Source organism: Sminthopsis crassicaudata, chromosome 6, assembly GCF_048593235.1.
Source record: "Sminthopsis crassicaudata isolate SCR6 chromosome 6, ASM4859323v1, whole genome shotgun sequence".
NCBI classification, from domain to species: Eukaryota; Metazoa; Chordata; class Mammalia; order Dasyuromorphia; family Dasyuridae; genus Sminthopsis; species Sminthopsis crassicaudata.
The window spans coordinates 39,496,600-39,513,215 of NC_133622.1; the positions used below are offsets into that span (position 1 = coordinate 39,496,600).

A 16,616-nucleotide genomic window follows, 5' to 3' on the forward strand; every position below is an offset into this window, starting at 1 on the left:
TTTTTTTTGAGTTCTGAATTCTCTTCCCACTTCTGCCCCTCTTCCACACATTGAGAAAGGCAAAATATGATATCAATTATACACGTGAAATCTTGCAAAACATTTTTCCATATTAGCCACGTTGCCAAAAAAAAAAAAAAAAAAAAAGCAAGAAAATGAAAGAAAGTGAAATAATTATGTTTCAAATTGCACTCAGACTTCCTTAGTTCTGTTCACAACTGATTAGATGAAATCTGGGTTTTTCCAAATATCAACTCCACCTCTTACATTTTCATAGATTTCTTTTAAAATGTACTATAAGCTCTAAGAGTAGTTATATAAGAGACATTCCAAAAGTAGATTGAGCAAGATTGAGCCTATTTATATGACCTCTTTATAGGGATAACACTCATTCAGATCTATAAACTCCAATATCTTTGTTAAAAAGAATCACATTTCTGATAGCCACATGTGCACTCATATAGACAGAACTATGTCACCAATGCCTGAGCACAGCAGCTGCTGAGCAATTCCAAAAGATGTGTTTTGTCCCTATGCTCTTTGGGAGAATCCCAAAATCTCTTCTCCGTGTGTTTTAAACTCTTCTTTTGGACTCTTCTTGACACATCTGTGTACAAAACTTACACATCCTAAGGCAGGTTGTAGACCAGATCCTCTGTGCATGGGTCCCAAGATAATTGACAAACCCTATCTCTGCCCTCTCCCCCTACTGATAAGAATTGCTCACGGGGCCATCTTTCTGAATTTTCTGGTTGTGCAGACATGTGTTTGCCTTCATGACAAATGCATGTTCCATTATTAATTTAGATTAAGAGAGGTGCTGCAGCTGTTGTTTATCACTTTGCAAGACCTCAAGAGCTTCCATTAGATACATGCCGCCACAGTGTAGGAATACTGCTGCACACCATCCAGGACTTCAATTCTCCTCAGTTGAGTTTCCTTCATGGGAACTGTAGAAATAGATGGAGAGATGGATAGTTAAGAAGTGTAGGTTATGTCAAAACTTTGGCCAGGAGATTTTAGACCAGAGGTTCTTTTTCTGGAGGTGGAGGATGGCTATAGTATATGGATAATTAGATGGGAAGAAAAATTACACCTTTAATTCAATATAATTGTTTTCCTTCATAATCTTATGTATTATATTTTATAAATTTAAAAACACTATTCTGGGAAGAGATTCTTAGATTTTGCCAGACTGGCAAAGGAGGTTATGACACAGAAAAAGAGTAGAATCTTGTTTTAGAACCCCCCCAATTGTGATTCTTTTTAAAATCATAGAATTTTGGAACTAGAAACTGCTTTATAGGTTATTTAGTCTAATTCACTCATTTTATGGGTAAGAAAACTCAAGTACTGAAAAGAGGAATAATTTTTCTAAGATCATACAACTAGTTGAAGGCAAAGCTGGACTAGAACACAGACATTTTAACTTTTAAACTAATGGACAGATAGGATACTACACCAAGTGAGGATTTGTTATGAGTCAAAATGACACTGTGGTATGATTTTATGGAAGATGTTAACTGAAAAATTCCTTTCATAATAGACATGGCTTAATTCTATAAACTCTGTCCTCAGTTCTGTCCATCCATCCATCCATCTATTCATCAAACATAGTCTAATGTTTTAACTGAATCCTGGATCTCTTTTAAAAACCATAGAAAGAATTTGCAATGTGCTTCCAATCCTGCCTAAAAAATACCAATTTAACCAATTAAATTCTAAATTGCCACTGACAATCCATCTCAGCCCTTTCTAGTTCCTGGATGTGGTGAGCCCTGGACACTCTCTTCCCAGGAGAGCAACAGGCATTAAATCACAGCTACTGGTCTGACATGTGGAAGATGTTACTGTTCCAAGTTGTTTAGAAATATGGGGATGGATTTAACTTCCAACCTAGTCAGCTTAAAAAGTATCATGTACTTAACTGCAGGCTCCAGGATGTCTAATCTCAAAAAGGTTAAGAAAAAAAGAATAAGGCATATGGGGGGGATGGCCAACAGCAAAATCAAAAGGAAACAGTGTATTTTCTAAAGCATCTCTTTCCCTTTCTCCTCTCTTTATGCTCTTTACAATAACTCTCTCCATTTTCCATCCAACAACTCCCCTTCACATGCACAAACACAACCCCTCCCCAATATGCACCTCACTCAGGCAAGAGTGTTCACACACTACTCTGACCTTCTTCTGCTCCAGGCAAAGTTTATAAGTTTTGATTTATCTTGATATCCCCCACAGCAGGTAGTCTATACTAAGTAATATGTAAATATTTGATTCAGATGACTCTTGTCCCACAGTCAAGCTGGAAAAGACCTTGTACTTCAGTATTTTAAACATCTATTAGTTCATCAGGGAGCCTTTCACCAAGGGTCCTTTGGAGGAGGATTTTCTGGCTTTCTGTGGTCAAAAAATTCATCACCCCCTGGCCAGTCTGTTAGGGAATCTCTTCAAACAGCAGCTAGGTTGGTCCTTAAATGATGGCACACCATCAGTTGGAGAATAAGTTATAGTATATGAATGTTATGGAATATTATTGTTCTATTAAAAATGACCAACAGGATGATCTCAGAGAGACCTGGGGAGAGTTACAGGAACTGATGCTGAATGAAATGAGCAGAACCAGGAGATCATTGTTCACAGTAACAAGAAGATTATATGATGATCAATTCTGATGGATGTGATTCTTTTCAAAAGAAAAATGATTCAGGCCTTGTGATGGAGAGAGCCAGAGAGAGGACCAAGGGGACTGAGTGTGAATCACAACATATATTTTCACTCTTTTTGTTATTGTCTGCTTGCATTTTGTTTTCTTTCTCATTTTTTCCCTTTTTGATCTAATTTTTCTTGTGCAGAAAGATATTAGTGAAAATATGTATAGAAGAATTACACATGTTTAACATATTGGATTACTTGCCATCTAGAGGAGGGGATGGGGAGAAGGAAGGGAGAAAAAAATATTGGAACACGAGATTTTGCAAAGATGAGTGTTGAAAATTATGCATATGTTTTGAAAATAAAAAGCTTTAATCAAAAAATAAAGAAATTTTGACTCCTACTAAAATAGATGATAAATAAATAATAAATGATGGGCTGAGTCTGGGCTTGAAGCATTTCCAGCTGAGTAGTACTTGTGTGCTCCTCTTGTGGCTTTCAATAACTCAAGGCCAAATTGTGCTGATTTGATATGCCTTAATTATATTTATTTGGAATGAATTAGTAGGTAAGGATAGAGAAGCAAAAGGAAAAAAAGAAATGAGCATTAATAAGACATTTTAAAAGGCAAAGATAAAGAATATTCAGAAAGAGACAATTGGTAATTTTGTTGTTACTTTGTTAAATTTAATAGTTTAAAAATGGTTCTTGACAGAAGTTCATAGGTTCCTATAAAGTCTTCTTTCTTGTTCTTTGTATATTGGAATGTTTGTGTTTATTGATGATTGTTAACTTCATAATAAAAAAGAAACTTAAAAAGGATTTATATATGTAAAGCACTTTGCAGCCATAAAGTGCTAGGTAAATGCTGGCTATCATTATTGTTATTACTATTCAAAAGAACATTTCAAGGCATGATGACATATCTGAGTAGGAAGGTACCTTAGAGGTCATTGGATCCAAGATAAGGAAACTGAGACCAAGAGATGTATCCAAAGTCAAACAACTAGTTTGTAAAGGAACTAGAGATAATTTCCTATTTCCCAGCCCAGGGCTTTTTGTTCAATAAACAAATGGAAGGACAAATTGTCCCTGGTTAGTGAATTAATGTTTTTCCTCCTTCTAGGATTATTTATCATATATTTTATTTATTGATGAATGTTTTCTTGGTACTTCTTGTTGGTACTTATTCATTTCTCAATAAATATCACCCTTTCTTAAAAAAAAAAAGCAACAAAAATCATAGCAAATCAGTAAAGGCCCAAGGTACATCCATTATCTATCTCCTCTCTTCCAAAAGGAAAGAAATGTATTTCATCGTCACTTTTCTGAACTATGAGTAGGCATTGTATAAAATCTAAATTGTTTTTATCTTTTAGTGATGGTTTTCTTTTTGTTATTAAAGACATGTTATATATGGTTTCTTGGTTCTGTGTTCTTTCTTTGGCACTGGCTTTTATAAGCTTTTCCATGTTTGTCTTAATCTGCATAGTTATTATTTTTTACAATGAAATATATTATTGCATTCTTTTACCATAATTTATTTCTACCATTATCCAGTAAGTGCATACCAAATTTATTGCTATTTTTTTCACTAATATAAAAAGTGTTATCGTGAACCCTTTGATCTATATCTTTTTATCTTTCATCTTGTGCCCAATGTCAGGATTCCTGAGGCAAAGGGATGAAATATTTTAGTACCTGTTCTCTCATAAATCTAAATTGATTTCTGGAATGTCAGGACCAATTCACAGTTCCAACAACACTATATTACTGTGACTATGTACCCAAAGTCCCTCCAACTTTGTCAATCGTTATTTAATTGGTAATTAGTAATGATATTATCGAGTTATTTTAATTTACATTTATTATTACTAACAAAGCATTTTTCACACTTATTGACATTTTGCATTTGGTCTGCATAGATAAGACTGAACCCTGAATTTCTAACTTTAATATGATTTTCTCTCTGTCTCTCCTCTCTCAATGTGTCTTCTCTGTCTCTGTCTTTTTCTCCTCTCTCCCTTTTTCTCTTTCTCCTCCCCCACCTCACTTTTTCTGTCTCTCTTCATCTCTCTGTTCCTGTCTCTGTCTTTCTGTCTCTGTCTCCCCCCTCCATGTCTCTCTCTGTATCTCTCACCTTTTCTATCTTTATATCCTTTCTCTGCCTATCTGTCTCTGTCTCTCTGTCCTTCTCTGTGTGTGTCTTTCTCTGTTTCTCTGTGTCTCTTCTTCTCTGTCTCTGTCCTCTCTCAGTCTTTCCTCAGTGTGTGTGTGTGTGTGTGTGTTTCTTTCTCAGCATGGTACACTGAAAAGTGCTCTAGGCCTGAGGGGGATGGGTTTGGATCCTAATTCTACCATTTATTACTTGTGTTACTTTAGGGAAAATCCTTCTTTCTGAACCCTGGCTTACTATTCTATAAAATTGAGACACTGAGGGGCAGCTAGTTGGTGCAGTGGACAGAGCTCCTTGAAGAATATGTTACAGTTGAATGGAGGAGACAACATTCAAACAACTATGTGCAAACAAGCTATGTACAGGATAAATTGGAAGTAATCCACAAAGGGAAGACGGGCTTGGGAAAGGTTTCCTGAACAATGTGGGAGGTGTGGAGAGGCAGCCTGGTACAGGGGCTAAAGTGCAGGATTTGGAATCAGGAAGCTTAGTTTGTATTTCTCCTCAGATACTTATGTGAGCCTGGACAAGTTATTTAATCTCTGGGAGCCTCAGGACCTCGTTTGTAAAATGAAAGGACTGGACCTGATGACCTCAGTTCTAAATCTATAATCTCCCATTAGAACTCACAGTTCCCCTTCAAATGACTGAACCAAACTGAAGGTTTACATCCGCCATGATGCTAGAGCCCAAAGCTGTGCTTTGTCCTTCCTTCTCAAAGGCGACCATGATATCAGGGAGATGTTGCCATGACATGCAAGTGAATTCTATTTCAGTGAGGGAGGGCTGGGCCACGTCAGCCTTTTCTCCTCTTGAGCCATCTGGGTCCAGTGTTCAGACATACATCAGGAGGACTGGAGATGGCTCTGGATGCAGTGGGAGACCCTGGCCTTTTTAAAGACCTAAGGTCTTTAACAGTTCAGGTTTGACTGAGGCGATGAACCTTCAGTGATTAAGGATAGGTAAGATATTGCCCTCTGTGAAGTAAAATAAAAAAGAATAGCTAAGATTTGTATCATGCTTCAAAGTTTGTAAAGTGCTTCACACTTGTTCATGGTTTGGCCCCCGACTGACTCAGAATGAATGTTAATAGCGCTCCTAGATTGCTTGATCCCAGTAAAGGGTCTATGAAAGGATCAGTGTATTTCTGCTCACTGTGCTGTTCTTTTACATCGAAGAGCCTCACTAGTGTTTACCTTTTGGGTGCCTTTAGCCAAGGGTGCTAACTCTGAACAGTGAAGGTTCCCTGCAGCTTCCTGAGGAATGAATATCCCAGAATATGACCCTGCAAATTACAAAGTTCTAGGAGAATGCATAGCAGAAGCCCAAGGTCCTCCCACAACCATCCTGTGCTTTAGGAAGGTTATTTTGCAGCTATATGGAGGCTGGCTTGGCGAAGGGAGAGATTGGAATCAAGGAGTCTGACTAGATTGCTACTTAAATAATTCAGGTAATTTTCCTTTATAACATACATCTTCAATATATTCAAAAGAGTGAAGAAAGTATCTTTTAACCTAAAATCAAATTAAATAATTGATGTGAAATTGAAGTGTGCAAAATACTCACGTTTTATACTATTAAAAAACCAGGGGCAGCTAGGTGGTGCAGTGAACAGAGCACCAGCCCTGAAGTCAAGGGGACCTGAGTTCAAATCTAGCCTTAGATATTTAACACTTCCTAGCTGTGTGACCCTGGGCAAATTATTTGACCCCAAATGCCTCAGCAAAATAAGAAAAAAAAACAGAGACTGGCCATGTGGATGGAGAGAAAGGGGCAGATGTGAGAGCATTAATAAGGCTTGGCAACTTATTGGATGGAGTGGGCAGAGAAGAACATGAACCTGGGTGACTGGTTGTCTGGTGGTAGCCTTAACTTTTGGTGAAGGAAAGTGTGAATAAGAGGTGGGTTTGGGGAAGGAGAAGGATGAGATAATGAGTTCTTTTTTGGACACATTGAGTTTAAATGCCTGTGGGACATCTAGGTGGAAATACCTAGCAGCATTATTTACTCTGACGTCATGAGGGTGACCTGAACATTTCACAGACTACCCTAGTAGAACTCAAGCTCTAGCCCAATGTATTTCCTCGCTGGGAACTAGGTGGTACAGTAGATTGAGTGCTGGCCCTTCAGCCAGGAAGACCTCAGAAGCTGCTTAACTGTGTGACCCTCAAAAAGGCATATAAGTTCTGCCCACTTTAGTTTCAACAGCCAAATGGAGATCACAACAGCAGCTACCTGCCTGGGTTGTTAAGATTAAATGGGACAATATTGATCAAGATCTTGGTACATGATAGGTGTCAAACCATGCTAGAGAATCTTGCAGTGTGGATCCAGGCAAGAATTATATGTATTGTTCAAGAGTTAACCAAGTCAAGTTCAGAGGGGCTCCTTTCCAGATTAGCTGCAGAGTGATTTATTTTTTCCTCCTTAACAGCTCCTGGAGAATATCTGTTACCTCACAGAGCAGTTGGGATCTGCATGGTCTGAAGGAAAATCCAAACCGATTGTTCATAAAAACATTGACTTGAAGTATTGTTTATTTGCTGAAATGTCCCTCTTACCTTCCAGTCTAGATGGAGCATCTCCTGCAGAGGCGTATCCCACTGGTGTGTGTGTAGGAAGTGCTCAATAAATATTAACAGATGGGTAGGTAGATAAAGATATCGGGAATTGCTCTGTTGACTTCAGGAAGGGAAGTAATCTTCCTCTGAGAAAAGACAGAGGGAAGATTTTTGTATACATTTGGTTTAAAAGCTAGGTAGTACAGTGCTTAGAAGGCTGAATTAGAGTCAAGAATATCTGTGTTCAAATCTAACGTCAGACACATATTAGCTATGTGAACCTGGGCAAGTCACAACATCTGTATTTCCCCATCTATAAAGTGGGGATAACTTTACACCTCCTTCTCAGGGTTGCTGTGAAGATCAAAGATATCATGTGTGAAGTATTTTACAAACTTCAAAGCACCATAGAAATCTTAACTATTGTTATTATTGTTTTAAAAAATTTAACTCCACAGAGGACCATCAAAACCATGTCTTAATTTCTGTATCTCCCCAAAATGGGGAACCTCAATTTTCTTATCTGTAAAATAGAGATGATAATTACATCTCCCTCACAGGGCCATTGTGAGCATAAAATTAGACAATGCTTAATAATGAGTTCTCCTTTGGACACATTAAATTTGAGATGTCTAACAGTATTATTTACTCTGATGGTATGAATTTTAGCAACATTAAAGTGTTTTAAAATTTTTGTAGGCATTTATTAAACAAATAATATCAAGTGCTGACTAAATACTTAGAAATATTCTACTTGACTGAGGTCCTTCCTCCCTAAAGGTTTATAATTCTACAGAAAGTCACCTTTTCACTACCATATGCTTTGTAGGAACTACCATCTCCATGAGGACACTCTCCAGGGATACAGCACCCAGACAACTGTGCCTTCTTTAAGGGATGGTCTTCCTTTCAATCTTTTCAATTCCATGGGCATCAGAGAAGTACTCTGATTTTCTGTTATCCTTTAGTCTTTGCACCTGATCAGTCTAATCCCACTTCTCTTCCTTTAAAGGAATCTTTTAGTTAATTAATACTAAAATATAAATTTATTTATTCAAACTTTTATTTTTTTAAATGCATTAAATGTTTAAATTTTATTTTAAAAAATAATTTATTTAAAATATTTTAAACTTTTATATTCATTTACCATCTGTCCCTCTCACTACTCCCATCCTTATTAAACAACAACAGCAAAAGAAAAATCCTTCCCAAACAAATCCCTCAATATAAGCATATTTAGCCCAACAAAACAAGTTTCTACATTGACTGTACTAGAAAATATAAGTTTCTGTCTGCATTTTAAGTTCTTCACTACATTGGAGAGAGAGGATGAGTCAGTCTACCCTTTTTCCGCATCAGACATTCCTCCAAATGGATAATGTCCCTTCTCCCACGTCTGCCCCAGCACATACCAAAGACAAAAGCCACTTACTTAGCAGTAAACTCAGATAGGACCCTAGGTCTTATAGAACTTCTAAAAATGTTAAACAAAGTGGTGATTTTTGACAGGTCAGGTGCTGACTAGAAGAGAATGTAAAGCAATTCATTATTTTTTCTTAATCATGAAAACCTAGTTTTGAGAAAACTCAGGTGTCTTGTACAGATAAAGTCCTGATAAAAAGGACCCAGAGGAGAATGGTTTAATATAGATATAGAAGGCTATTTCTTCTCTAAGGCAAAAATAGAGTCGATTTGGGCTGGGTGGTCTAGGTTCACCCTAAAATAAGCCCAACATCTATGAGATGAGTAGAAGTGGCTTCGAGTCTGGTATGTGCTGATGAAAACATGGTACAGGGTTCAGGGTACAGGAGGTGAATGTTTGGAGAATGAAAGATACTTTCTGGCCCCTCAGGGCTTTGCTGGGAGTGATATCCCTTAGATCAGTGACTGACCTATCTCTTCAGTGATTCTTTGGGTGTGGCATCTCTCAGGGATTCAGACTGTCCAGCTCAGGTCCGTGGTGGATAGTGTGGTCTTATGTGTAGGTGACAGGTGATTGCTAGTGTTACTTGGTATGAGATTGTTTGTGTGGTGGTTCATAGGGCTCTGATTAGGGCATATTTTTAGTTGGATGCTGATCTTGATCCAGATCAGGGGGAACCTAGAAGTTAGACTGGAAGGAGTTTTGAAGGTCATCTCACTTCATGGAGATTGCATGCTTTGCCCAAAGCCATATGGGGAGTAAGCTATCCAAATTTCCTAACAGGTTAAGTTAGGAGTGAATGATTATGTAGGAATAATGACAGAGAATATCTTTTCCATCTATTTTTTTCCAATTCAGTGCTTTTTGAGTGGCTTAAATAAAGCAAAGACCCTCAGATTTAGAGTATTTAGAAATCGATGATTTTCATATTCTATTTATGGTAACAACAGATCTCACATTCCTGCTCCCCCTCAAGGCCACCTAACTGGCTTCCCTGACTCAGGTCTCTTTCCTCTCCAGTCCATCCTTCACCCATCTACCAAAGTAATCTCCAACAGCATAGCATTGGCCACACGAGTGGTACCCACTCACTGTTTTGCTTAAGAATCTTCAAAGGTTCCCTAATGCCTAAAATAAAAAAAATGCTTCAGCTGGCATTCAAAGCACCATACAATTTAGTTCCCATCTGCGTACTAATTTGGGCTCCTTTACTCACTCTACGTTCCAGTCAAAAGGGCTTGGTGGTTGTTCTCCAAACTCCATCTTCCATTTTTCTGCACCTCTGCAGTTGCCTCTCCCTCCCCAGAAGCAGCTCCCTTCTCTTGTCTGCCTCCTAGAATCTTTGATTTCTTTCAAGGATCATTTTTCACAAGCCTGTCCTAGGTTGCTGGGGCAGTAATGAGCAGAATACTTTGTATACAGTAGGTACTTATTAAATATCCGTAGCATGGAATTATCAGAACCCTTCAGCACTATTTCCTGAGGTTAACACAGGACAGTTTTCAAGAAGTCTGTTTCTTATCTTCTGACAGCTTTTAGACCATGTCTTTTAACACACGAGTCGAGTAAATTAGCATTCTCTTGATAATCAGAGAAAGTCACATTTTAGTGCTGAATAACTCTTCATCCATCTTTAGTCCAAGCCCCTTGTCCAAGCCTTGACATTTAGACTCTCAAAATGCCTCGAAAGCCATCCTGGGTTGGGGGGGGGGGAGGAGAGAAACCACACCATTTATACTTGCATTTTAAAGACTTCCTTTCAGAAGGTGAACTTCTGGACTCTTTTGATTGGGACCTGCCTATAAATGCTTACAATCTTTCAGGTGAATGCAGAGAAAAAGAATAAAACCTAGACTTAATAAAGGAAGCTTTCAAAGATTGCCCTGGGCCAGAATTTTTTACCTATGGAATTTTGGTTTCCCTGTCTCCTCCTGTAAAATGTTATCTAGTTTCATCTCAAGTACAAAAAAAATTTTCTTTTCACTCACAATTAAGGATTAGATCCTTCTTTGGTGGTGTTTGGGAGAGTGACCCTAAAAAGTCCCCAACCAAACTGAAGCTATGAGAGAGATACCATCCCAGTTAGGATTGGAGATATAAATTCCATCGTTGTCTAAAATGCTAACTATTTACCCGCTTCCTCATTCCTGGTAGGCCAGGGTCTCCCCTTGCATCTGGAGCCATCTCCCCTCATCCTGACCTATGTCTTGCCCCCGGATCCAGATGGCTCTGGAAAGAATGACAATGACCTTGAGCAGTTCTGCCTCACTTAAATCCAATTCACTTTTGAGTCAAGTCCTCACCCTCCTGATGTCACATTCACAAGAATGAAGGGCCCACAACAACAACCAACCACTATAAGAATAGTTTTTTCCTTGTAGGGTTTCCTAAGGGTGTCAGTGAATGTTCTATTCTCTCCCTTGCCACTAACTCACAGGATCACCTTGCGTGGTTCATTCGCCTCCTCAGGGCCTCAGTTGCTTCCTGCAACTGGACAACATGGTCTTAGCTATAATCCCATCTGTGTTTGAAATTTGTTTATTCTGTGACTTGACTACAGACTTGCTCATCTCACTTCATGATAACTCTCTAAGGTCTTGATATAAACCACTGGGCAGGAAAAGCATCACTCCCTTCATCCTCAAAAAAAATCTCTATGGAGACTGAAGTCTAGATCTTCAGCCCCACAGGGCCCAGTTCAAGACTAGAGCTTCCAAAAGACTCCACAGAATCTGGGAGGTTAAATGCTTCCACATAGAACCTACACAAGAGAAAATAGAACCAAAGGAAACACTTTGAGAGATTTCTGAGTCACATCCTTGGGAGGAAAGTCCTACCAAAATATTAGCATAGCAAAAAGCAGAGCCCGATGCTTCTGAGCTGGATAAACTCACTGGAGAATTATGAAACAATTTGGCTGGGGAGAAAGGAAGTAGTGTTCACCAGATTGCCTTCCATGTGAAATGCAGGAAATTATCCATCAGGTGGGAGGGAATTACTGTGATTCCACCCAGATGAGACTCTCAGGAAGCTGCAGGGTTCTTGGTAAAATAAAATAAAATGAAGGTGGAAGGACATCTGAGAAACCTGTTCATTCCACAGGTTCCCAGATCTAGAAATATTTTTCATCTTTCCATCCTAGGACTCTGCACTTCATTTCTTAAATTCCTGGTGAATGAACACAGAGGGAAGAGAGGCAGGAGCAATCGATCTGGGTGAAAGGCACAATGTGTAATTGCCTGGATGACTTCAGTATGACCAGTGCTAGATAAACATAGAGCTTTATCAGTCAGAGATGAAAGCCACCTCACCAGCTCCGGGATTTCTCCCTGAAAAGCAGACAGATACAGACGCAGTATCTTATCAGGTGGTTTTAGAATTCAAAAAGGGGCATATAAAGTCTCAGACTAACAACAGCCTCAAGACATGATGTGCAAGTCCAGTTTGGTAAAACTGAACTCTTTTAAAGAAATAGGAATCAAGCAGAGAAGAGATGACATTAAAAGAAAGCAAAAGCTACTATTCCAGTTTCTAAAACAGAGCTGAACCTGGTCTCACCCTCTCGATTTAGCAGCAAAAATGCTGTTTCTTTTAAACTCACTAATTTTTCAGAGCTGTATTAGCTCTCCTCAAGCAAAAAGCAAAAGCAGGTACACATACACACACACACACACACACACACACACAATTAATTAGATAGAAGTCACATAGCCCTAAGGAAGCTGCAATGCTAGGTCATATTGATACTGCCATAAAAAATTTGTACTGAGTTCCAAGAATCAGGCATCAGAGTTAGGATGGAAAGATTCTCCTTTCCTCATGAAGGAAGAGAAGAAAAGGAAGGGAAAGACTTCCTTGCTTTTGTAAGATTAAAATAGATTCATTTTTTTTATCTTCATGGAGAAATATCATATGTCAAGAGTAAATGATATTTTTAAAAACCAAAAAGATAAATAAGATGCTTAGTGCAAATCTAGAAAAAGAGATTATTATTAGAAAAACCCAGCTTGATTTCATCATAAACAGGATAAAACTTTATTTCTTTTTTTGAATGGTTTGCTAAATTGGTATAAAGGGAGCGTAATAGATATTTTAGCAAAACATTTAGCAAAGTCTCATGTTAGCGTGATAAATGTGGAAATATGTTTAGAAGAACTGTATATATTTAACCTATGTAGGATTACTTGCTGTTTAGGAGAGAGAGGTTGGTGGGGAGAGAGGGAGAAAAATATGGAACACAAGGTTTTGCAAGGGTGAATGTTGAAAACTATCTTTTCATGTATTTTGAAAATGAAAAAGCTATTATTAAAAAAGCCACCAAAGTCTAATACTATAGAAAAGATAGGCACATAAGATAAACAAAGTAGCACAACAAAAGGAGAAATAAAATCATTGATCTTTGGAGATGATATGATGATTTACTTAGGAACTCTAGAAGTTAAATGAAAAATTAATTGAAAAAATTAATAACATTAGTATAGTAACAGTTGGTTTAAAACCCACAAAATCACCAACCATTTTATGTAATAGCAACAAGACCCAGCAAGAAGAGATATGAAAAGAAATTCTATTCAAAATAACTAAGTAATATATAAAATATTTGACAGTACACTTGCCAAGATATATAAAGAAATTATATCACTATAAAACATTCTTTATAGAAATAAGAGTTAAATGATTTAAAAGATTCTATTTATGGTTGGACCATGTTAATATAATAAAAATAGTAATAGTACCCAAATCAATTTACATTTTCTGTGCCAAATCAAACTACTAAGGAATTATTTTATTTAACTAGAAAAAATATTAACGAAGCTTATCTGGAAGAATAAAAGGTAAAGAGTTTCAAGGGAAATGCCAAAAAAAGAGGGAAGAAAGGGGACCAGGCATGATAATGATAGTATTACAAGGGAAATTTGAAAGATTTCAGTTTAAAGCAACAAAAAGCAAAGATTTAATCATAATGATTTAGCCAGTCTAATCGGACAAAAAAAAATTAAGCTTTACAAATATGGAGGAAGGCTAAGTGGGGTTGATTGAATCCTTGGGTAACTATTATTAAACCTAGTTGACTAGAAGTGGAAAATGCTACAATTTTTTTTATATCATTTTGTGCGATGGTATAGATAGCAGTGAATGAGGTTGTAGTATCAATAAATTTCAACAAATACCATTACAGGTTAAAAAATAGAAGTTGATCAATGAAAGAGATTAAGTACACAAGACTGGTAACTGAATATAGAGAACTAGTATTTGATAAACCCATGGTAAACACTCACTGGCAAAAACTGCTGGTTTCCTATCTTTTGGGGAAGACTTATATAAACTGATTCCAAGTAAAATGAACAAACCAAGGTGCACCATTTATGTTATTATTCAGTCCACTTCAGTCTTGTCCAACTCTTTGTGACCTCATATGGATTTTCTTCACAAAGACACTGGAGTGTTTTGCTAATTCCTTCTCCAGCTCATTTTACAGATGAGGAAACTGAGATTAATGAGTGATTTGCCCAAGGTTACATAGCTAGTTAATGTCTGAGGCCAGATTTGGACTCAGGAAGATGAATCTTCCTGATTCCAAACTCAATGCTCTATTTTCTGCATTACTTAGCTGTCTGTGAACAATTTACACAATGATTATAATAACCTAAAGGAAAAAATAGATCATTTAAAGGCTACATAAACACCATGACCAATTCTGATTGCAAAAAAATGAGTGATGAAACATGTTTCCCCTCTTTTGGCAGAAAGGAGATGAACAAGAAATAAAGAAGGAGGCAATGTTTTCAAACAGGGCCAATGGATAGATTTTTGCTTGATAATATTTATTAGAAGGGAAGGCTATTTTTACTTTGAGCTGTGTTGTGGAGGATAGTGGTTAGGTAGTGATAATAATGTAAAAATTTTTTGAAAGATTATCAATGAAACATTTTAAAACACACAGAAAAGAAGAGGAACAAAAGCAAAGGGGACAGAATATTTTGGTATAATCATGTTATATTTAACATAGACTTTTTAAAAAGCTGTAGGGCAATAGATATTCATGGTTTTACATGCATTCCTCTTTTTCAGTTCTTATTTATGATATAAATGCTCATAATTGTTAAATTTGTGATTTTAAGAAAAAGAAAATTTTTATTTTTTTATTTTAAAAGCTTTTAATTTTTACAACATATGCATAGTTTTCAATATTCACCCTTGTAAAACCTTGTGTTCCAAATTTCTCTCCCTCTCTTCACTCCACTCCCTCCCTTAGATGGTATATGTTAAACCTGCAGTTCTTCTATATATATTTCCACAAATATCATGCTGCACAAGAAATATCATATCAAAAAGGAAAAAAAATAAGAAAGAAAACAAAAAGCAAACAAACTATAACAAAACAAGTGAAACACTATTTTGTGATCCACACTCAGTTCCCACAGTCCTCTCTCTGGGTGTAGATAACTTTCTCCATCACAAAATCATTGAAACTAGACAACCACCTCACTGTAGAAAAGAGCCATCATAATTGATCATTATATAATCTTGTTGCTGTGTACAATGTTCTCTTCATCCTACTCACAAAGAAGATGTTACATATTTTTGTTTGTTGTGTTGGTGAGGCAAATGGGATTAAGTGACTTGCCCAGGGTCACACCGCTAGAAAGTGTTAAGTATCTGAGGATGGATTTAAACTCAGGTCCTCCTGATTCTAAGGTCAATGCTCTATCTGCTGCATCATCAAGCTAAGAAATTTTTTTTTCCTGAGACAATTGGGTTTAAGTGACTTGTCCAGGGTCACACAGCTAGGTAGTTTTAAGTGTCTGAAGCCAGATTTGAACTCTGGTCCTCCTGATTTCAGTGCTGGTGCTCTAACCACTGCACCAAGAAAAATTTTTAAAGAGTAGTTTTAAAGAGTATGATTGAATAGCCAAAACCAAAGAATAGTCTTTATTCAATGTGAAGTAAGTCTGCAGTGGAGTGTAGCCTGTGTTATTAACAATTTTTAGCACTTACTTGGATAAAGGTATGGATAGAATGTTTATCCAATTTTTAGGGATCATAAATCTGATAGAGCCAACACCCTGTATAATAGTGTTAGAATATATGAAAATCTTGATGGACTAAAAATCTTTTTTGGATTAAAGATACAGTTTAATAGGGAACAATCTAACATTTTATGTTTAACATTTATGTGTCCAAAAATTCAACTTCACAATTACAAAATAGGGAAGAGAAGTTAGAAATTTCTCTGAAAAAAATTCTGGGGGTCACAGTAGACTGTAAATTCAGAATCAAGAGCATGGCATGGTTTTCAGGATGGCTAATGCAATCTTAGTTTGCTTGAAGAGAATCATGGCCCAGGCAGGTAATATTCTAGCCTTGTCAGGTGAATATCTGGAGTGATGTAGGTGCCACATTTTAGGAAGGATGTTGACAGGTTGGAAACACTCCAGAGGAAGACCACCAGATTGCTGTTGGACCTTGATTTCCTGCCATATGAAGAATATTTGAAAGAATTAGAGAAGAGAAGACTAAATATCTCCAAACATGATGGACTTTCATTTGGACCAGGAATTAAATTTGTTTTTCTTGGTCTCAGAGGGCAGAACTTAGAACAATGTGTAGCATTTTAAAAGAGGCAGGGATTAGGTTTGGGAAAAATTTAGAGCCACTTCAAAGCAGAAGGGCCTGCCTCAGGTAAACTACCTCTCATTTAAGGACTTCCAGGAAAAGCTGAATATAGTCTTGTCTATTCAGGCTTGAGTTGTTTTAAGCAGGCCCTGAGATACCTTTTTTTTTTTTTTTTTCCCCTGAGATA

The 16,616-nt window shown here is 37.2% G+C and overlaps 1 long non-coding RNA gene across 1 annotated transcript in view; it reads right to left on the minus strand.

The window, feature by feature from the left end:
* Window positions 1–252: 252 nt before the first annotated feature.
* Window positions 253–16,616, minus strand: part of LOC141547784 (uncharacterized) — a 53,134-nt gene continuing 36,770 nt past the window's right edge. The window contains exons 3-4 of the long non-coding RNA XR_012483623.1: window positions 7,390–7,535; window positions 253–950 (exon numbers count right to left, since the gene is read on the minus strand). This is a non-coding gene — a long non-coding RNA (uncharacterized LOC141547784). The remainder of the gene's footprint in view (window positions 951–7,389; window positions 7,536–16,616) is intronic.